The sequence below is a fragment of the Dryobates pubescens genome, chromosome 10, assembly GCF_014839835.1.
Source record: "Dryobates pubescens isolate bDryPub1 chromosome 10, bDryPub1.pri, whole genome shotgun sequence".
Lineage (NCBI taxonomy): Eukaryota > Metazoa > Chordata > Aves > Piciformes > Picidae > Dryobates > Dryobates pubescens.
In genome coordinates, this window is record NC_071621.1 from 31648433 (window position 1) to 31672072 (window position 23640).

Sequence of the window (23640 nt, forward strand, 5' to 3'; positions counted from 1 at the left end):
CTACATGTTATGTAGCTGTCAGTCTGACAGGAAGCAAGATCATAAGAATACAATTAGAAATTTCAAATTAGCAGCCAAGCACAGACAAGGAATTGGGGAACCTGCATCATGCCCAGTATGTGGTTTGACTGAAGCATGATTTCAGTAACGTGAGTTAATTCAGCAAAAAAATAATATAACTGCTATTATGATTCCGCTGCAGTTTGGGAATTGTATCACACTTTTCTTATGCAGGATGACAAGAACTAGCTGATATGCAGCAGCACAAATAGGGGCATTTTTTTCTCTAAAATGTAATACTGAAATGGCTACTTCTGTCCACCGTGGGAACTGTGGAAAGGAATTTAATCAGAAGGGGGGACATGATCTTCCAGAAAGGATGTTCAGTACCACAACACCTCTAAGTGCCAGGTTCTACACATTGGCCACAACAACCCCACGCAGCATTACAGGCTGGGGTCAGAGTGGATGGAGAGCAACCAGGCAGAAAGGGACCTGGGGGGACTGGTTGACAGTAGGCTGAACATGAGCCAGCAATAAGGTCTCCCCTGAGCCTCCTCTTCTCCAGGCTGAACAATCCCAGCTCCCTCAGCCTCTCCTCGTAGGGCTTGTGCTCGAGGCCTCTCCCCAGCCTTGTTGCCCTTCTCTGGACACGTTCAAGTGTCTCAATGTCCTTAAACTGAGTGGCCCAGAACTGGACACAGGACTCAAGGTGTGGCCTAACTAGTGCTGAGTACAAGGGCACAATGACTTCCCTGCTCCTGCTGGCCACACTATTCTTGATGCATGCCAGGATGCCATTGACCTTCTTGGCCACTTGGGCACACTGCTGGCTCATGTTCAGGTGGCTGTCAATCAGTACCCCCAGGTCCCTTTCTGTTTGGCAGCTCTCCAGCCACTCCAGGCTCAGCCTGTAGCTCTGCATGGGGTGAATGTAGGTGAATGTATTGCTGTTGCTGAAAATCTGATTAACAAAATAATTGTTTGGTTTCTGTGTAATGACAGAAATCCTGGGGAAAAAATAAAAGCACATTGAAAAACACAAGTCAGCTTCTGTATAGTGTTGAGGATGAGAATTTTAAAGAAGAAGTTCAATTTCTCTTGAGAAGAACAAGCATTAAATTTAGTAAGCAGAAACATTACCCTAAGGAGAGACTGGAAACTTTAAAATGAGTTACAAATCAAACAAACCCAATACATTATGTTAGATTTTTTACTATATTCTTTTTTTTAAGCAGAAGCTGAAAAGCAGAACCTCAGCATCAAAGAAAGGAGAAAAAATGCTGATGTTAGTCAAATCATTTGTACTCCAGTTCTATCTGCAGCTATAAATAAAGACATGTATCTATAGCCCTAGACATATAGGAGTGAAAATAGGAATCTGATACTTCTGGCACTAGCTTGGGTTTACTTAGGAGATCTCCTTACAGACTTAATTCTTGTCGCTACTGATTTGTCAGCTTTTCCAGCCTTTTAATTTAAAGTTGTTTAGGTGGCAGTGGCTTTAGTGGCTGAAGTAACTCAATCACTGTCTGGAATAACAATAGCATCAGGTCCTGCTTTTGTAAGACAGATATACTTCATGAACTCTCTGGTTCCTTGGACATAGCCTCCTCTGTCCAACAATATTTTCTGACTGCATTTCATCATTTTCATCTTTGAATGTTCACTTCAATGGCTGGAGCAAAAGCAGTGCAGGGAACAAGGATGACAAGATGGTATCCACTTGGAACAGAAGAGAAGGTAAATTCCCAGAGATTTCATGGGACAGTCACAGCTGGTGTCACACTAACATTGACACACCAGGGAGAATGCTGAAGGGCTGGTTTGAATGATAACTTTTGGCACATCCTCCAAGTCGCCAGTGGCTGGTGCAACTCCACGAGGATGGGGCCTCACCTGTGGGAGATGCTCTGAAGGAGCTCTAGGAGAAGGTGAACACATCATCAAAAAGGGATCAGCATGGGATTGATGGGTCCTTGACCAGAATGTGAACCTCAAATTGTATGAAAGAAGGGGCAGGTAAAAGCTGACAAGTAGGGAATGCAGAATGGCAGGAAGTGGGAAAGGCAAAAGCTTGCAAGTTTGGTGACAGGAGTAAAACCCTTTCCCCACTTTGCAGCTGTGCGTTTACAAAGTAAATTTAATACCCTGATAAAAGGCAAGAAGGAGCAATATTTCTCACAGCATAGACGGGAGACATCTGAGCACCGAGCTGGATTTGGACCAGGTGATCTGCAAAGGTCTCTTCTATGACTCTATTCGATGACTCTATGATATTGGTATCTTTGAAATTTCAGAACTACAGTCACAAATCAATATCCAGGATCACTTACAGGAGGGCTAGTGTATCCCACAAGATGGATTTGCCTGACTGCAGCACTGTCAAGATCCCTGAAAGCACTGATCACACTGAATTCAAATTACCTGGTCTCATTTTCTGATGTTGCAGAATACATCTTAACACTTGCACTCAATGATCTTAAAGATTTTCTCTGACCTAAATGATTCTATGATTCTGTGATCTCATCATTCCAACAACTGCAATATATCATGGATTCAATAAGGTTGGAAAAGACCTCCGAGATCATCAAGTCCAACCTGTCACCCAACACCTCATGACTACTAAACCATGGCTTCAAGTGCCATGTCCAATCCCTTTTTGAACAGCTCCAGGGATAGTGACTCCACCACCTCCCTGGGCAGCACATTCCAATAGCTAACACTGTGAAGAACTTTCTCCTCACCTCCAGCCTAAACTTCCCCTGGAGCAGTTTGAGACTGTGTCCTCTTGTTCTGGTGCTGGTTGCCTGGGAGAAGAGACCAATCTCCACCTGGCTACAACCAATAAGATCTCCCCTGAGCTTCCTCTTCTCCAGGCTAACCAACCCCAGCTCCCTCAGCCTCTCCTTGTAGGGCTTGTGCTCGAGGCCTCTCCCTAGCCTCATTGCCCTTCTCTGGACATGTTCAAGAGTCTCAATGTCCTTCTTAAACTGAAGGGCCCAGAACTGGACACAGTATTCAAGGTTCCTTTCCCTTTTTAACATGTTTTGTATACCATCAGTAACACTTTTCAAATAATGGTCTCAATCTTCTTTCATGACGTGTCTTAGAAGTTGTTCAATTATTGAAATTATCTGTACATTTTAACTATCATAGAATCAATCACAGATGTTCTTTCAGAACCCACAAATAACATGTTAATAAGAAGGAAATATGTCTACCTTTCATTTCACACAATCCTGTGGAACAGACTATTTTAACCATATTTTAAAGCAATCTGAATATTACATTAAACAGGAGCCACGTTCCTGTTATCCAAAATGGGGGTTTGCTTGTTCTCACGGTCCAGATTCCCATAGAATAGAATAGAATAGAATAGAATAGAATAGAATAGAATAGAATAGAATAGAAATAGAAACAGAAATAGAATAGAATAGAATAGAATAGAATAGAATAGAATAGAATAGAATAGAATAGAATAGACCAGGTTGGAAAAGTACAGTACCTTCAGTCTTCCCATCTGATGTTATATATCAGGTATTCCCTGATGAACTCTTTCTATCACCAGAAAATGAAGCCATCTGGTCTATAGAATTTGGGGTTCACCTGTTAGCCTATGAATCATCTGTTCTGGAAATGGCATCAATTTGTCTTGCTTGATGCATTAATAGTTTAAACCTGCTCAGATCCAGAGTTTTTAGAGAAGTTAATCATCATTATTAAGAATATATGTCACATCAATCAACTCTATTTTAAGGAACTAAAACTTCTAACTAGGCTTCATTATTCCCATTTAGTCCATTCATCTGTTTGCTATTGCACACTGGATTTGAGACTAGTGAAAGACACTTTCAACATATTTTGAATTTTTTTTCACTCAGGCCTAACATGAAAAATGTGTACAAATGAGCAACAAAGGGAAGTGAGCAAGAATGCTACAAAAAAATATTTCTTCATTTTGAATTTTCAGTTTAAGTGATGTATTTGCATTAAAAGTTTTCATTTTTTCTAGCCTGTAGTTTCCAGCAGAATAGTATTTTACTATAGAACTGCAATCAGCTGCAGTGATCAAATGTTGAATTTCTAAACAATTTTCTTAACTTTTTACTAAAACCTGAAATATTTGGGGAATGGAATGGAATGGAATGGAATGGAATGGAATGGAATGGAATGGAATGGAATGGAATGGAATAGAATAGAATAGAATAGAATAGAATAGAATTAACCAGGTTGGAAAAAACCTTTGAGACCATCAAGTCCAACCTATCATCCCACACTATCTAATCAACTAAACCATGGCACCAAGCACCCCATTCAGTCTCTTCCTAATTCTTGACTGAAACAGTCACTTCATTTACCTTTCATTTACCATTTATATGATAAGCAGCATATATGCATGGAAATAAAAACGTTTTTAATCAAAGCAGCATGTTTTTACTAGCTCAAATACAGCACCCCATCAAGTCTCCTAAACACCTCCAATGATGGTGACTCCACCACCTCCCCAGTCAGCACATTCCAATAGCCAATCACTCTCTCCATGAAGAATTTCTTCCTAAAATCCAATCTAAACCTTCCCTGGTACAGCTTGAGACTGTGCCCTCTTGTTCTGGTGCTGGTTGCCTGGGAGAAGAGACCAGCCCCCACTTGGCTACAACCTCCCTTCAGGTAGTTGTAGCGAGCAAGAAGGTCTCCCCTGAGACGACTCTTCTCCAGGCTAAGCAACCCCAGCTCCCTCAGCCTCTCCTCATAGGGCTTGTGTTCCAAACCCCTCCCCAGCTTTGTTGCCCTTCTCTGGACAGGTTCCAGCAACTCAACATCTTTCCTAAACTAAGGAGCCCAGAACTGGACACAGGACTCAAGGTGTGACCTAACCAGTGCTGAGTACAGGGGCACAATGACCTCCCTACTCCTGCTGGCCACACTGTTCCTGATACAGGCCAGGATGCCACTTGGCTTGGCTGCCTGGGCACAGTGCAGGCTCAAGGGACTTTCCCAGGCAATTACTTGGATACTGGTGGCATGTGAATGTGGTGTTTTCCTAAATGATAGATTAATCATATAAAATAATGCAGGTCCTAAGGGTCTTCAGATTTCCAGCCCAACTTCCTGCTCAGGGCAGGGTCTTCCATGAGAACTGACCAAGTTGCTCTGGGCTTCATCCAGTTGGGTTTTGAAAAACCTGCAAGAACAGAAACTGCACAACCTCTCTGGAGCTGCTCTCATGGGGAAAAGGTTCTCCTTATAGGTTCAGCATGCCTGTCAGATTTCTGTGCATGTCCATTGTCCCCCATCCTCCTGCTCAGCACAGTCCTCCTGCCCTGCCTCACAGAATCACACTGAATCACTGTGGTTGGAAAAGCCTTTTTAAGGTCATCAAGCCCAACCATTATCTATGTCTTCAGCTCCTCACTGAATAATGATGTCTGCTTAGGCACTGGGGAGTGCTGTTTGGTCTATCCTGATGCATCTCTACTCTACACTGAGAAAACTCAGGTTCCGCAGTGTCTCCTCACAGGGCAACTGCTCCAGCTCTTGCCATTTTCTTGCTTGATTTTCTCCTCTCACTCTCCTAAATAACTCTGCAAAAAGCTCACCCTCTTTCCTTACTTGCACAGCTCCAGACACTAAATAGATGTGGTTTCTACAAGTAACAGTCTTCAGCAAGTTAAAATTATATAGAGAGGTTTCTGGGCAAGAGATGAAGATTTTTTAAATTATTTTTTCTTTTTCTTAAAGCCTCTGTTTAGTGCCTGGAGCGGGTAGATAAATAAAAGCAATGTTCATAGACACCTGATTCCGGTCACTTACTCCTCTGAATGACACACAGACAAAGATTTAACCACAGATGAATAATTCATTGTTCAACAAAACTATCTCTGTACTTCTTTTGACATTGCTGAGTATATATTTGTCTTTCCTCAGCTTTAATATGATCATCTGCTCTTCCTTCCTCTTTCTAACCTCTTTCTTGATCCCATTCTTCATGCTCCCCTGATCATTTGTCTTTGCACAACAGAACAGCATCCTGCTCCTGTCCTCCCTCCTTGCAGGCCCTCCTCATCTTCTCACCTTCTGCAAATCCTGTATCTGCTAGCATTCAGAGTTTTGACATTTGTGCTCCAGTCAGTCTTACATTATGCTCTCCATGACACCTCCTGCAGTTGTATTTGTCACACTTGCTCTGAACCCCTGCTACCATTTTTGCCAGTGACATTTTCAATCTTCATTTAGTTTGCTCTACTGCATTTAGCTCAAGACCAGGAAGGTAATATTAGAATCAGTCTCTACTTCTTTGCAAAACTTTGTAAGACTATTACTAGCATCTCTACTGCTAAGCCAAGAAACTAATAACTTCCTCAGTTTCAAATTCAACAAATGTATATTTGTATCCAAACATTTGCATCCAAACATTGCAATATTTCTAAGATTTTTATTTTTATCAAAAATTATCTGTCCTTAGTACTTATCATTTACAGTTCCTATTTTTGGTCCTCTAAACAGTTAGACTAGATGATTACTGTAGCTCCCTCCCAATTTTGAACTAATTCTATTCTATTCTATTCTATTCTATTCTATTCTATTCTATTCTATTCTATTCTATTCTATTCTATTCTATTCTACTCTGTTATATTCTGTTTTAATTTCTATTCTATTCTATTTCTATTCTATTCTAGTCTACACACCTTGTAGCTTCCTCCTTCAGACTCTGAAAATTACAATGTTTTCCCTGTTTCTGACCAGTTGGTTATCTGCTGGCCACAACTATCTGTCTAACTTCTTCTGATAAGCTCCTTTTCCATCTCTGCATTTTGAGTTTATACGTCAATAGTGACCTATCAGTATAATTGCATTTCTGAAGTTTGTCACATAACTGCATTGTATATTAAAATAGAGCTTCTAAAGAGCAGTAGAGATATTAAAGTGAAATTTTAAACACACTCCAGACTTGTGTACATTGATTTCACAGGGATATCTCAAGTATATTGAAAGATACCACAGAATGACTTAACTTCTACAGATCATAATAGTGTTTTCGTACTAATCTGGTTTTACTAACCAATTTACCAAATGACAGTTTAAATGTAGCTTTCTATGTTGTGAGAATTCTCTGTATGGATGTTATAAGGGCAGTGATGATGAACAGTATTTTATAAATGTATGGCTGTAGTGAAGATATTCTTTACAATTGCTATGTATGTCTTTATCCTGCAAGCACTTGGGCACAGCAGAAGCTTTCCTCATCTGAGTAACCTGATTGGACTCAAAGGAACTATTAGACTAGACTAGACTAGACTAGACTAGACTAGAATTAACCAGGTTGGAAAAGACCTTTGAGATCACAGAGTACAACCTATCACCCAACAAATCTAATCAACTAAACCATGCAACCAAGCACCCCATCCAGTCTCTTCCTAAACACCTTCAGGGATGGTGACTCCACCACCTCCCTGGGCAGCACATTCCAATGGCCAATCACACTTTCCATGAAGAACTTCTTCCTAACATCCAGCCTAAACCTCCCCTGGCACAGCTTGAGACTGTGTCCTCTTGTTCTGGTGCTGGTTGCCTGGGAGAAGAGACCAGTCCCCACCTGGCTACAACCTCCCTTCAGGTAGCTGTAGACAGCAATAAGGTCTCCCCTGAGCCTCCTCTTCTCCAGGCTAAACAACCCCAGCTCCCTCAGCCTCTCCTCATAGGGCTTGTGCTCCAAACCCCTCACCAGATGTGTTGCCCTTCTCTGGACAGGTTCCAGTAACTCAATATGTTTCCTAAACTGAGGGGCCCAGAACTGGACACAGGACTCAAGATGTGACCTAACCAGTGATGAGTACAGGGGCACAATGACTTCCCTGCTCCTGCTGGCCACACTATTCATGTGAGAGATTTTCAGGTTTCAGAATCAGAAAGAAATTATAGCACCTGACCTTTTGCTTTACACAGGGCAAAGAACTTTATCAAATATTATCATACCAAGCAGATACTTTATGGGTTAGGAGACTCAGAATGTTAGGTCCCAATGTCTCAGCATTGTGATCATTTCTGTGTTTTTGTTGAAAAATCTTATCTTCTTTCCTTTCTCTATTTCTATGAACAACGGCTTTGCTTTATCCTGGTCAATAGAGTTATTCTAATTTACACCAATGAGTATTCATATCTGAAACTTTTAACAAGCACTTCACACAAGTAATGTAGATATTCATCTCATCCAACTGCATACCTCTAACCTTATTCATCATCTCTATCTATGCAAGTTACCTTAGGCTCCTTTTATAGAGAACTGAAAAAGTAGCCACTTTTAGGACACATTAATCAAATTTGGTTTCAATATCTACCATAAAGTGAGATTGATGATACTCTAGAAATACATACAAGGGAGGTCTAGGGTGACTACATTAGATGAAGACATCCACATTGTATGTGTTTTATTTGATTAGATTGTTTTTCCTCAAGATTATATTACTATATAATAGAAATGTGACAACCTATTCCAATGCCTGACACTAAAGAGAGTTTGGATGTGAGGAAGACTCTAAAAAAACCAGCACAGAAAAAAATATGTGCTTTATTTCAGCTAAGTTTCAGTTTCCAGCTATTGTTTCTATTAGTTTTTCTGGTTGCTTGGGGCTTTTTTTTCTAGGTAAACATCTTTCTCTTCTAGCACCACTGTGTGATATTGAGCACACCCACATTTACTGAAAACTGAAATAAATTCCTGAGTGCACTTTTTATTGTCATTTGTAGTTAAAAAAATACTTCTACATTGAACTGATGCTGTCATCTACTGCGAAATTACTTCACTGATATTACAGGATGGCCTTTCCTGATATACTGGAGAGTAACAGTAAAACCTGGGGTTATTTTCACATATGGAAAAAGGCAGAATTTGCTGGCAGATTTTCTGGAGTTGTGAGAAATTTCAGTGATTCACTGTGGTATACAGAGAAGGGCAACAAAGCTGGTGAGGCGTTTGGAGCACAAGCCCTATGAGGAGAGGCTGAGAGAGCTGGGGTTGCTTAGCCTGGAGACGAGGAGGCTTAGAGGAGACCTTATTGATGTCTACAACCACCTGAAGGGATGCTGTAGCCAGGTGGGGGTTAGTCTCTTCTCCCAGGCAACCACCAACAGAACAAGAGGACACAGACCCAAGCTGCACCATGGGAGGTTTAGGCTGGATGTTAGGAAGAGGTTCTTCACAGAAAGTGATTGGTCATTGGACTGGGCTGCCCAGGGAGGTGGTGGAGGAACCATCGTTGGAGGTGTTCAAGAAGAGACTGGATGGGGCACTTAGTGCCATGGTTTAGTTGATTAGGTAGTGTTGGATGATAGGTTGGACTCGATGATCTCAAAGGTCTCTTCCAACCTGGTTAATTCTATTCTATTCTATTCTATTCTATTCTACTCTACCCTATTTCTACTCTATTTCTATTCTATTCTATTCTATTCTATTCTATTCTATTCTATTCTATTCTATTCTATTCTATTCTATTCTATTCTATTCCATTCCTTTCCTTTCCAGCTCTTTATCATAATCACGAACAGACCCCTTTATATGTTCAGGGAGATCAGGGAGGTAACTAAGATGAAATATTTCAAAGATTAAGTAATTTTAAAAAGGAAACAAAAATGTAATACAGATTGAATTCCTTTGAAAATGCCTTTTGATTTTTTTTTATTTCTTTAAGCATTAAAGAGCATACAGACAACAGTCTTGTCTGCTCTCAGAAATGGCTGCATTTCTCTATCAATAAAACTATTTTAATAAACAACTGCAGTCCAAGGAAGATGTCAGTTAATCACACTTGGGTATACTTTCAGCAGCCATTAGTTGTCTATGACAAAATTTACAAAAGATAAGAATTTTAATTCATTGGAATTGCTAAAAGCATTTTTTAATCCACAGGAATGCAGGCAGATCTCAGATTTATAGTTCTAAATGTACCAAATGCATGTAGTTCTGTCTGAATTACATTTTACAGGCACTTATCTGCGGTGCTAAGACATATGTCAAAAGGACTGCCACATAAAATGTGCCGTCGTACAATAGTTTCATCTGTACTTTCTTGTTGAAAATTCATAATAAATGTCAGTAATGCTGCAGCATTAAAAATTCCTTCAGTGCAAGCTAAAATTTTAGAAATAAAAACTTGTCTGCTGGAAAATGACATTAAAGAATATAGATAGAGAGCATAATAAGGAAAAATACAATAAACTGAAGCTTCGCCAGAATGAGAAGCAGCAATTTAATAACTAGGCTTTTACCACACTTTCCCAGAGATTTTCTCCCTCTTTTGTTTGCAATTCCATTCATGAAAACTTACAGCTGAACATGTATAATAAAGGTTAAAGTTGACACAATCCATGACAGCAACATAATTTTACGTAGAGAAGGGGATTGCGTTCACCGGGGAATGACAGAAAAAGGAGACAACTGTAGCATCTGACAAAATCTTATCTGGAAGCTTTCTTGCTAAAGGGCAGGCATTCAAAAAGTACTTGCATTTGGTTAGGAACTTCTCCTTCCCATTTTAATAGATATCTCTGACCAGGGAGAAGCATCACCATTACTGGACTATCTGTAAATGCTTTCATATAATGCACACTATTTTTTCAGAATGCCCCTTCAATTTTTATCTCATCTTCCACATTTCCCAACTGTCTTGCTCTTAGTAGTAGTTCTCCAATAGGGAATTTAAATTGTGTCAAACTGCTCAGCTTCTCCTAAATGCTTCTCTTTTTTGAGGTTGGTTTTCTTTTGACAAACTGGCCAGCTTATGGCAATTCACAGTCAAGTTCTGAATTTCCTCCAATTCCAAATCTGAACCAAATGTTCCTTCACAGTGCAGCACGACAAAACACAAGTGATAGTGTACTTCAAGCCCAAAATACATGCAAGTGATGCTGGCTATATATGATCTTCTTAGGGTGTATCAGAGGAAGCCAACAGATAGCATCTTTCATATATTACTCAGATGGTGTTACAGTGATGGTACAGAAATTTGCATAGGTACCTGTATGGAACAGATGACCTCTTGAGGCCCCTTCCAGTCTTAATTTTTCTGTGATCCTATACTTTTTTTCCTTATAATATGAAAACCTACAGAGATACTGTGACACAACACCAACACCTGATTTCATTGAATGCTTTTTTGTTTGTTTGTTTGTTTTTAACTCCCAGGAAATGTCTCATACCTTACATGACTCTGCCTTCCGTCCCAAAATAACAATAGATCTCCATAAAAGTCCCACAGATTTTCATGGGGACATTTTTGCCTCATTTAGCAAGGTGAAGGGTAACATGTATTCATGGGAATGTTCTCACATCTGTGCAGTGACTTTGTCACAAAATGTCACAGTAGAAATGAGGATGCAATCTAAGAAATCCTTTTTATAATAGCAGTTTCTGTGGTTTTAATTGAACTAGGATTCCTTTCAGTCACCCTACTCTGTTTATCGTATCAGTTAATTTGAAAGTGTTATACTTCACATGAAACACTGAAGGAGTGGAGAACATTATGGGCAGCAGAGGGATTTATTTTTATGGATAGAATAGCATTCCATTCAACAGGAAGAGCAAAAATATGTAAGTCTATTATGAAAGCATTTAAAAAAAAATAGGTAGAAACATTTGTTTTCCATTTGTCACTGGACATTTATAGTTAATGCCATAAGCCAGAACTCAGTGTTTTCTGTCTATATACTTTTCTCTTATTCCACCTCTTTCTCTCCAGCATACATATACAATACAGTTCAGTGTGTTTTCACAGCCACCAAGAGGAAGGGATGGAGAGGGAAGTCAAACCAAGTGCTTCTTGTGACCTTTTACAAATATTCTCAATGCAGCAATGATAGATTCCATAAATCCAGGCATGGTGAAGCTTTATATCACCTCCTCCTCTTTATGAAGCTCCTGGTTTCTCACCTCAGCTCCAGCTCCAGAAGTTCATTAACTCGGACTTCAGTGGCAGAATACACTCCATACAGCTTGTGGTATAGGCTTTGCAACTTCTGCTTCTTTGTACAGCAGACAACTCTGTTTAGTAGTAATCTACTTCTGATTTTCCAGCAACATTGAAAATCTGGAAAATCTGTTCTGTTGTGACTGGTTGTATGTTAGAGAGTTAGAATAGAGAGTTAGAATTAACCAGGTTGGAAAAGACCTCTGAGATCATCGAGTCCAACCTATCACCCAAAACCATCTTATCAACTAAACCATGGCACCAAGTGCCTCATCCAGTCTCTTCCTAAACACCTCCAGTGATGGCAACTCCACCACCTCCCTGGGCAGCACATTCCAATGGCCAATCACTCTTTCTGTGAAGAACTTCTTCCTAACATCCAGCCTAAACCTCCCCTGGCACAGCTTGAGACTGTGTCCTCTTGTTCTGCTACTAGTAGTCTAACATAAGGTGTATTTGACCTATTATCAGTGAATCTTGTTTCATGTAATAACAGAGGTAAAGTGTATTAGAAATGAATTATCTCCTTTAAACCAAAAATAAAAGGGTAGATACTCAACAAAATGCACTTGTAGGGTTCCAGATACTCTGAAAAGGCTATTGTATAAATTCCAACAAATGCAGGAATTCATGCAGGATGACTGAAACTTATTTCTTCAGACTGGCAACACAAATGGATGCTTCGGAGGCTTTTGAATCCATAGCCTTTTGTATAAACAAATAGATACTAACAAAAGTATTTGCATGCATGACACCAACAGCATATTTTCATTAACATGCAAAACACTTGGACACCAAATATATCAGTGCTGTAATCTAAATGCTTGTACAATTCTCCTGCTTGTAGATAACCGATAAGACTGGTTCCATTTCCCAACAGCATGTTTTGTGCTAGTTTCTATGGGACATAGATCATGCCCACACTGCATTATATCATGCAACTTTCTACTGCAATTGCATATCCTTTATTAAGGTAAAATATGTGATTTCTAAAGATGCAAGCTGTAGCAAATCTCCATCTTAGTCGCTTTAAAAATGTTAACGTGCCTTTAGGCACACCACAGATACTCTAAATGAAATCCTAGCTCTTGGGTTCAGATGATAAAAACTACTGATACTCAGTCTCAGGTCTCCGGAGTGTGATGCAAAAGTAAATTAGAAGGAGCTCTCTAACTGCCTAGGCAGCACTCAATTCTTACTTGCAACATCTGTAAAATTAAATAAATCATTATCATTGGATCTGTGGAATAGAAGGAAATAAATAAGAGATAACTTTATCTTGAGAATGCAAGGAAAATGCTACTTACAAATACACAAAAGATGAAGGTTTGTAACAGTAAAGAACTGTATTAGAGGATAAAAGACTTGCTGAGCTTCTAAAATGCACAGCTGTTTGCACTCCATCCATGCACGTGGAACAGATCTCTCTTTTCAATTATAAGGTACTTGTGTAACTCTCCTGTAGCTGTAATTACTATATTACAGCTAAATTTGTCCTTAAATATACTATCGGGGATGAGGGAACTCTGATCTTTTCTGTCCTTCATGTGCTCACATACTCAGCGGATGTATCTTGACCTTTCATGAAAATGGAAAAAGTTGTCATTCCATAGCACCAAGAAACAGTTAAGGTAACAGATCCTGTAGGATTTCCATGGTTATGATAGAAATATTAAGTATTGTTCAGGGGTAAATGAATCAATAGAAATTTATGTCATAAAGCAGAAAAAAACTCCCAGCTTTCTCAGTGTTGTTAGTTTTGCTCTCAAATAGAGATAGCTGAAAAAAATCCAAAGTGGAGGAGCTTTGCCTCCAAATGTAGCTTATTAAAAATGCAATTCAATAATGCTGATTTTGATAAAATTTTAATCTGTGGGAAAATGAAACATTTACACTTTACTAGTTTGCTCTTTAAATACTCAACAACTTTGGTATGTTAAGTTACATTTCGTATTTTACCCTTTTGCTGTATTTCAACCCCCACGCATAATGCATTACTTTTTGGTCATTTTATGTATACAATATTATATTGATTACATAAATACCAGCATGTGCTCTGATACTAAACCAGACACTTGGCTTTATTAAAATGAAAAACAAATCAGAACTTCCATGTGCCTATAAAGATATTGTGGAAAAATCTGCCTTCGCTTTTGGTGAAGAACTTTATCTCGTATCAACATGTCACATTTTCCCATGGAATTAGAATTTCAAATATCACTAAATCCTGGTAGGGCTTCCAGAAAACTCATTGTATCACTGAATTCACAGCATGACTTCTGTGATTCTTTTACATGTAAAAAATTGTAAAGGATTTGACAAAGTGACACTCTGTGTTACTCTTGAACGAAGTGACGTGCTCTCAAGATATTAATGAGTGAGATTACATGCATACTGGAGAAAAGCATAAGCATGTGAGGAAGGCTAAGGGCTTTAAGGAAAACATCATCACCAGGGGCTTAATATAACTGCCCAAGAGGATGTTTATTTTAAGTAATTCTTGGAGCTTTTTCTGTGCTTAGTGAAAACAAATGCACTGGTTTAGATAATGTAGGTGAATAGCATGTAGCAGCAGCATAACTTTCTAGTCATGGTACTGCTTTTGCGCTGCCCTCTGCATTACAAATCACAAATCCCCAGTCACTGTCTGATGGAAATTTTAAAAGCCTCTACATAAATTAGGTTACATATGAGAGAAAATCCATATTCATGAATGCCTACCAACTGTTACAGTGTATTAGGTGTGCTCTTGGAGAACAAGTTTAGTTCATCCAAGAGGAACTCAGCTCATGTTTTCCAAACCTGCTCTGGGGCGTGAATCAAAGAAGATTTAGAGAGTATGATAACGAGATTCAGTTAAAAAGTGCACTCTTGATTGGAATGAAAATGCTGCTGTAGACACATCCTCCACCTCTGAATCAGATGTGAACCACACAGAGAAAGCTCAGCAGTGGTTTCCAGTTGTATTAGTAGTTAGTGAAAAGTTGCTGATCGTTCACTGAAAATTTGTATCACAGGAGATGGATAAATTAAACCTCGATTTCTTTTCCTAGACTGCAAAGAATGCATATCACCATTTTTAAACATGAACATTAATTCAAGCATGTTGTAGCAATATCTTTTTTTCCAAGGCTGCACCATCTGGCAAAGACAACCAAAACTTTAATTTTTCTACTATAAATATACATGCATGCATACAAGTGAAAAAAAAAACCCTCTGTGACTATATACATAGAAAGTTTTCAGAGATCGCTCAATTGCCATAAAGAATGAGGGATTTTCAAGAAAGTTCAGGGGAAACTTAAAACAAATCTCTTCAGCTTATTGATGTGTTACTGGAGATGCTGTTCAGAATGTGAATTATTCATAACCCAGAACTGTCAGAAGTTAACTTTAAATACCTGAGGGGATAGCTACTCAAAGCAGATAGTTTTGGGGTGTTCGCATTTCAAGCATGACATTACCAAGAATCATATTTTTGAGCAGTAAGTTGCCTATGATGCTAAATTTGGTGTAGAATAACAGAGAAGTGTTTTTCATAAAGAAAAAAAGTTTGACTGGAATAAGAAGGGAAAAGGAAAACTTCTCTCACTTTCACAGATAAAAGACCATGAAGATAGATGTAGAAAGGCAATTTTTAGGTGAGAATTCATAGTTAAACAGGCAAGATGATATACTAAAATCGTAGAATCATAGAATCAATAAGGTTGGGAAAGACCTCAAAGATCATCAAGTCCAACCTGTCACCCAAGACCTCATGACTACTAAACCATGGCACCAAGTGCTGCGTCCAATCACCTCCAGGGATGGTGGCTCCACCACTTCCCTGGGCAGCACATTCCAACAGCTAACAACTCTCTCTGTGAAGAACTTTATCCTCACCTCGAGCCTAAACTTCCCCTGGTGTAGCCCATTCCAATGGGCAATCACTCTTGATATCAAGAACTTCTTCCTGACATCCAGCCTAAATCTCCCCTGGTGCAGCTTGAGACTGTGTCCTCTTGTTCTGGTGCTGGTTGCCTGGGAGAAGAGACCAACCCCCACCTGGCTACAACCTCCCTTCAGGTAGTTGTAGACAGCAATAAGGTCTCCCCTGAGCCTCCTCTTCTCCAGGCTAATCAACCCCAGCTCCCTCAGCTCAGCCTGAGCTATTTGAGAAGAACAGAGTAAAGTGAAATCCTAAGGCAGTCCGGGGAAGAAAAAAGTTTTGTTTCCATCTTTCTGAGGCACAGTGAGAATATCCAGCTACAGCCATACTGCTTTGGCTATCCATGCCTCTGCCTCAGGAGTCAGCCACATTTGTGCCATAAGCATATGCAAGGAAATGGCATAGTAGCAACACACAAATTGTTAATTTACCACACAGAATTTTAATATGCTATCTGAATAGCTTCCTTCATCTTCCCACCTCTGGAATAAACATTTTCTGTGTCCTGCACGTGTGTGAAGTGGCCAAGCATGACAGTCCCTATTTCTTTGGAGTGTAATGAAGGCCTGTGAGTCTAAGATCTGATACAGATGCAGCAGCAGACAATCAAGCAGTTCCTTGGCCTTATTGTAGAGCAGCAAAAGGCTTTACTTGCTGCTTCAAATAGCTCATGATGGGAAGAAAGGTAGCCATGACCATATCCTTCATATTCAATAAGAAGTTACAAAGCAGAAAAGGAGCATGTAACTAGAAAGGACCAATACTCTATCGTAACATTGGTTTGAGGGCACATCATACATTGTCCTTCAACTGTTGGGTTTTTTCCTTCCTCTCAAGGAATTATTGGAGCTGACAATGTCATGTGTCTTTTCTGTATCAATGTGTGAGTGGGATCTATAGAATCATAAAATGGTCCTTAAAGATCATCTAGTTCCAACCACCATGCCCTGAGAGGCTGGAATAATCCAACTCAGTTTTTATGCATCTAAAAGCTTCCAGTCTAACCTTGTTGTTCCTTGGGTTTCTTGTTTAATTAATGGAAAGGAAGAGGCAACATCCAAAAGTAAACTTATATCTCTCTCAGGAATTGAGGTCCTGGGAGAAATGGTATTGAGATGGTTTTTCCATTTTTACTGCCTGACTCAATATTATACTCATGAGTCTTGCTCCAGTTTCTCTGCATTAGCCATACCTGTGTGTTTACACAATACAGAAGCCACAGAGTGAGCCACCACAACGTGAACAGGGTGGATAAGCTTTACCTTGAGCTAGTTAAAGATTTTAATACTCCTTACAGTCTTAAGAATCTGTTATTTACTTATTCAAGCCTGGATCAGCCATTGTGTTTTAAGAGATTAATATTATCAGTTAAAACTTTTAGTAATTACAATACATTCAAATGCACTAATAGTGGTTTAAGTAATTATTCCTGATTAATATTTGACATCAGTTAATTATTCTGCATTAACTATAGCATTGCAGTAGGAAGAATCTATGCTATCCGGTTTGAATTATGAATTATGATCTGAATTTCAGCCCAAAAAAATTATGTCCCTTTGTACTATGTCTTAAATGTAGTCCATGTTGTTTCTCCTGGTGCTATTATTTCTGAAACATTAGACAAAAGTAAAATTATGATTTTATTGTACCACTCATTTACAGTTCTGTTAGAAACTCTAGTTTCTAGTGTCTCCTTCAAGATCTGTCTATTACAGGTTAATGATCTTCAAATTACCTGCCTTATAGCTTCTTATTTCAATTTAACTCTCATTATTCATACCCATTGGAAGAATTCATTATATTGGGTTTGTGCTGACCAGCCAAAGAGAGAATATCATTCTTAGTTTGGGTTGACACATGACAATATTTACAAAAATTTCCCTGAGATGCTGTCATGGTTTAGAATAGAATTAACCAGGTTGGAAAAGACCTTTGAGATCATCAAGGCCAACCTATTACCCAACACCATCTAATCAACTAAACCATGGCACCAAGTGCCCCATCCAGTCTCTTCTTAAACACCTCCAGTGATGGTGACTCCACCACCTCCCTGGGCAGCACATTCCAATGGCCAATCACTCTTTCTGTGAAGAACTTCTTCCTAACATCCAGCCAAAACCTCCCCTGGCTCATTCAGCAGCAGAATCCCCACAACTGCTCACATTTCCCCTCCACTCTCACCCCCTCTGCAGGATGGGAAGGGAAAAATGCAAGAAAAAGGCAAAACCCCATGGGTTGAGATAAGGAGAGTTTAATAGAACAACACAAGGAGAGAGTAAACAACAGTAACAACAATACTACTAATTAAATAGACACAAAGCAAATGATACAAAATGCTGTACTGACCACATTGACTTGACCCTTGATCCTTTTGTTACTGTGATGATGGTCAAACACTGACACAGTGGGGCTGTGGATTCTTCATCCTTGAAGACAGTAAAATTCTGACTGGATATGGCCCCAGAAACCTGCTGCAAGTTACCCTGTTTTGAGCAGAGGGGTGGACTAGGCAGTCTCCAGAGATGCCTTCCCCCCTTCAGCTGCTCTGTGATTCTGTGGTTTTGTGAAGGAGTCACACACAATTTTACCTTAACTTCTTGCTGCCCTAGTGCAGCAGCATATCGTTTGGTCTTGACAGGAGTACAGCATGCATGAACTTATGATGAAGAATGCAGTAGAAGTTTTTGTGGAAAATCTCTTAGGATTGAACCAGTCATTCACACTGTAAAACCACATGCAAAAAGCGAGCAGTGCTATGTGAAAGTGTATGTAAATTATAAAGACAACATCCCAAACATTTACACACATGCTATCAACAACTGGCAATTCAGAGGCATCTTTAAATATAGTACTATCATGGAAAGCTCAGTTAGGAAGACTTGTGTTTTGAAATGAAACTGCAGTAAGCACTAGAAGGTATCACTGCATAAAGAGATGGGACAAATACTATGAATTTAGATGTAGCATTCTAAAATGTTTAAAGAAAGCACTTGCACTTCTTCACAAAAAAGAAAGCACACTCTGTATGTGTTACAGTTTTTATATTCAAATAAGAGAGCAGCTTGCAAGTGATTTCAAGAAATTACTAAACAGCCTGTGATGATTCTTAGCACATTGAAACACAGAATGAGAGGAAACAACAAAAAAATCCTGATCAAACCATCTCAGTGAATATTGAGAAATGTAAAAATGGAGACATCATCAATGAGAGAATGGAACTCTAAGTGAAGCATGACAGAAGAAAATCCTGAAACGGAAAGTCTTTTAAAGCCAGTGGGTCTTTATACTGAATCCAAAAGGTGAAAATCTGAGGGCAGCAAGAGCTCCAACTCTGAAATTGAAACCGAAAAGAGACAACCCAGAGGCAACACTCATTCAAACCCTGATGATCAGTCTAAAAGAACAGAGCCTGAGGACAAGAAAAAAATTCTAACCCTGTCAGTAAATTTGAAAGGGGAGAGCTTCAGGGCAGGAATTGCTCAGGTCTTAACAATAAGCAGGGATGGATGGATCTTCAGCACAGCCCCCACTCAGGATCTGGATCTGGAAAAGTAAGGAGTTAGCAGGGGACTCTGCTCATCCTACAAACTCTGATAATGAGCAAGACAATTTAGATGAATTAAATCCACTGCATATTAAAGGGTATGGAATTAGACTGATGTAAGAGGAATAACAGGAAAGGAAACACAGCTAGTCCAAGAATAATGCTACAGCCTTCAGTGTGCAAATCCAAGCTATAACTACATTAACAAAAGTGACTGGTCAAAGAGTTTGCCTAATGTGAGCTACACTCAGAACCTGCAGTAAAACTTTAAAAATCTTACTTTCTCTACACAATACATAGGTTATATAACTGCATTTGCTTTGTTTTGTTTTACTACCACAGAGATCTTACCCAGACTGGATAGGATAGGATAGGATAGGATAGGATAGGATAGGATAGGATAGGATAGGATAGAATAGGAATAGGAATAGGAATAGGAATAGGAATAGGAATAGGAATAGGAATAGGAATAGGAATAGGAATAGGAATTAACCAGGTTGGAAAAGCCCTTCGAGATCATCAAGTCCAACCTATCACCCAACACCATCTGATCAACTAAACCATGGCACCAAGCACCCCATCCAGTGTCTTCTTAAACACTTCCTCAGTTAGATACCCTAGTACCTGAAAGAGAGCTGTTTCTTCCCCATCACACAATCTGTGAGTCTGTGAGATTTGTGACAAGTATAGTGGTCCCAATCCAGCTGGACCCACCATGGGTGAGCTAAGATACAAACTGACAGACCAGTCTGCGAGGACATGACCATGGCCACAGGACGGGCCAAATGGGCAGGAGCTGCAGAGCTGGTGGCCTTTGTGAATGGTACAGTTCCATTTTCCCTTAGCCTACCCCCATTAAGCCCACAGTTTTACCTTTAGAGGTGCTTTTCTCCCCAACTGCCTTTCTCATCTGCTTCAAGGTTAGAGTGCTTTCTTATCTTTTACTCCCATACTTTCTCACATGGTTCAGGGTACAACATCTCTTATCGCACTCCAGGGCCCCACATAGACATGAAGGCCATCTAAACATCCTCTTAGCTAATCCCTGGGTTCCCACATCTGATTTCCTAAATTAGGAGCCCACAATTCATTGGTAAGACAGTTGAGTAAGAGGAGCACCCTGGAAGTCTCCAGAGGGAAGCTGAGAACCCCAGCACTGGTCAACTGCTCTGAAGACTTGGTTTAAGAATGGAAATTCTGAAGTTGTGGTCAATGGAATTCCTCTGTGTTCAGTCAGTTAGTATCTAATGTGGTAAACAATCATGGACAGATACAGGTAACCAAAGCATAAGCGCTGAAACAAATGTGAACTGCAAAATGAAATTCTCTCTTGAAAAAAAGAATGCCTTCTTTCACTGCTTGTATGATTCTGTCACATACTGAATCAGGTTTCATATTTTTTTGTGGGTTTTTTCCCCTCCTTTCTTAAAAAAATACTTTCAATTAAAAGCACATCCACTTTTCAGAGGCAAATTGCAGCTGACTTTTTTAAGCTATACAGAGGCCTGTCATAATATTTCAACAATTTCAAACATATGCTGAGTGTGCTATTTTTTCATAAGAAGTAATAAGCTTTCAGCCCTTTATTCTCATTATCCCCAAACTATCTCTGGTTTTAATTTGAAAATGAGATGACTTGTACGTTCTTGCCATGACCACAGATTCTCTTTCTTCCTTTAATGAGGCAGCTGATGATGCCTCTTGTTGGGAATGTCTGACTGCTCTGCTTCACAGTAATTCTTATATATTCAAGAATTATGGAAGTAATCACGTTCTGCAGGAATATGTCCCACTACGACTAGTGAGATGGTTCTCAGATTTCCAATTTACATGTTTTAAATTAATGACTGTTTACTCCACTGCATAATAAAAGGGGGAGTTATCACTGGAGCTAATCCATTACATAGTACTTCATTTCTGAGATTCACAGTCTTTCCATGTACAGGACACAAAATAAGCAATTACAAGCTTCTATCTGTGAAGATATAAGAAATCATTTAGAGTACCTAAACCAGTCTTTGAAAAGACACTTATCAACATGTTATTTAGAAGACTTTCAAAGAATCTATTTGCCATCTGAAACTGATTATATAAACAACAAAAAAAAAAGTCAGAGAAACTGAGGGAAGGAGCTTTATGCACCAACAGTCTGATTTTTAATATTGTATGTATTCTATTCACTACCACTTTCATTTATACTGTTTCTTCAGCACTACCTTCAGCATTTAAAGGGAGATCAGACTGAATGATGTTGCCTGCTCTCCAACATAGCACTCAATAAATATCCTTGAGCCTACACTGCATCACTCCTTAGTACATGAAAAATTTGAGTATCTTTGTTTTTCAGAAAAGTTATGATCTGGTCTATGGAGTCCTACAAGGTTAGTTGTAAGCAGAAGAGCCAAGGCAAATAACCTACAGAAGGAAGAAAATCCAAGAAAGGGAATTGTTGTCTGCCAGTTGTTTTTTCCACCTTGTAGTGCTGTCTCAGGTTTAAGGGGAGGGAAATAACAGGAACTGTTTAGAAGCAGTGAGCTAAGCATTTGAAATAGATTCCCAGTTGAGGATGGCTGTAATTGTCTAGTACATATACAGACACTGCTTTAAATGGCAAAACTTAAATAAAGACAAAGGTGAAACTTCCCTCAAGTGTTACCTACTTTGTTGTTTTATTTTTACCATCATTTGAAATTAATACAAATGCATAAATATTACAGCTATGGTATGGGATGAGGTATTAAAGCCTTCAAAGAGAAAATGCTACTGTTGAACAATTGGTAGTATTCATTTAATCCACATGATATAGCTGCAAAGACGAAAGAGTAACACAGCTGAACAGTTGTGGATCACAAAACTCTCAGTCTTATTCAGAACTGTTGGCAGTGTTCACCTCTACAGCATATTTAGGTCCTTAGCTGAAACCAGTGGAGTCGGGCTTTGCTGCACAGTTTGCAATGGAAGAAAAAGAAGGGAGTTAATATTATTTGGAGGCTTTCTGCAAAGTGTATATACATTTCATACATTTCATTGCTTCTCTTAATCACTATTCCAAATTTAAATCAGACTCCAGAACTCACAGTGTTTTATAAGAAAAAAATTTAAAATAATTCCTGAATATATATTATTAATACATGTTTTATAGTGTATATATATATACACACTATATATATATACTCTCTATAGATACTATATATATACACACTATACACACATATATATATATATATATATATATATAAATTATAGGGCTCTATACTGCTGAACTCCCAGAAATATTTATTTATTAAGTTTTGTTAAATATTTTAAGCATGATAATTTTATATGTTTAGTGTAAGCTACATGATCACCACTTTTGCTATCCTTCAAGGCAAGTACCATATGTGCTACATAAAGGGAACATTTTTGATGGGCAGACTACACTGCAATCTGAAAACTCTCAGTAACTAAAAAAGTCACTGGTACATTATGGAAATAGTGCAAACAGTTGATTATTATATAACAAAGATGTTTCTGGGCATGAGCCACTTCATGCTCCTCTTTTATAAAAGAAGTTGATCTAATAAAAGACTTCAAAGCTTCAGTATTACCGTTTGAGAAATGTTAGGCTCCCTTTTTTTAGTCAACAAAGCAAAAATAATAAAGGAATGCTCAAACCCTTTCTTGTGACACAAAATATTTTCAAGATTCAGTAACATTTTCCAGTTCACAGTCTGGGAAAATACAGTTGAAATTGTGATTTATTAAGGTCTTTGAAGACATAAGAGGCATTCTAAAGTTATACAAATAATATCCAGTGGCCAACACGGTGGTCGATTAATTGGGCCCATTGAATTGGACTTATGAAAAATGTCAGGGTCATGGCCATGATTCTGAAATTCATCTTGCCTAGCTAAATAGAATTGCCTTCAATAGAAATTATGTATGTGGATTTTATTTCAGTAACTTGTCCTTCTGGTTTAGGTCATCATCCATTGAATCTGTGAACCAGTATAAACAATCTGCTGTCTTATGAAGTACAGGTTGTAGATGTTCATCGACTGTAAAATCCTTCTGGCAAAATGCAAGACTTGAAGAGAGTTATCCTGAAAATGGCTTTACATGAACAGTTTTATTCTGCTTCTGAATTATAGATATGGCAGCTTATTCCTGTGTCATTCATGAGCTTGCCATTGTAAGCAAAAATGAAGAGTATATTTTCACATATG

General features: G+C 38.9%; 1 protein-coding gene across 5 annotated transcripts in view; it reads right to left on the reverse strand.

Annotated features, from left to right (window-relative positions):
- CNTN5 (contactin 5) overlaps positions 1-23640 on the reverse strand; it is a 661195-nt gene that overhangs the window by 614462 nt on the left and 23093 nt on the right. The window lies entirely within an intron of this gene.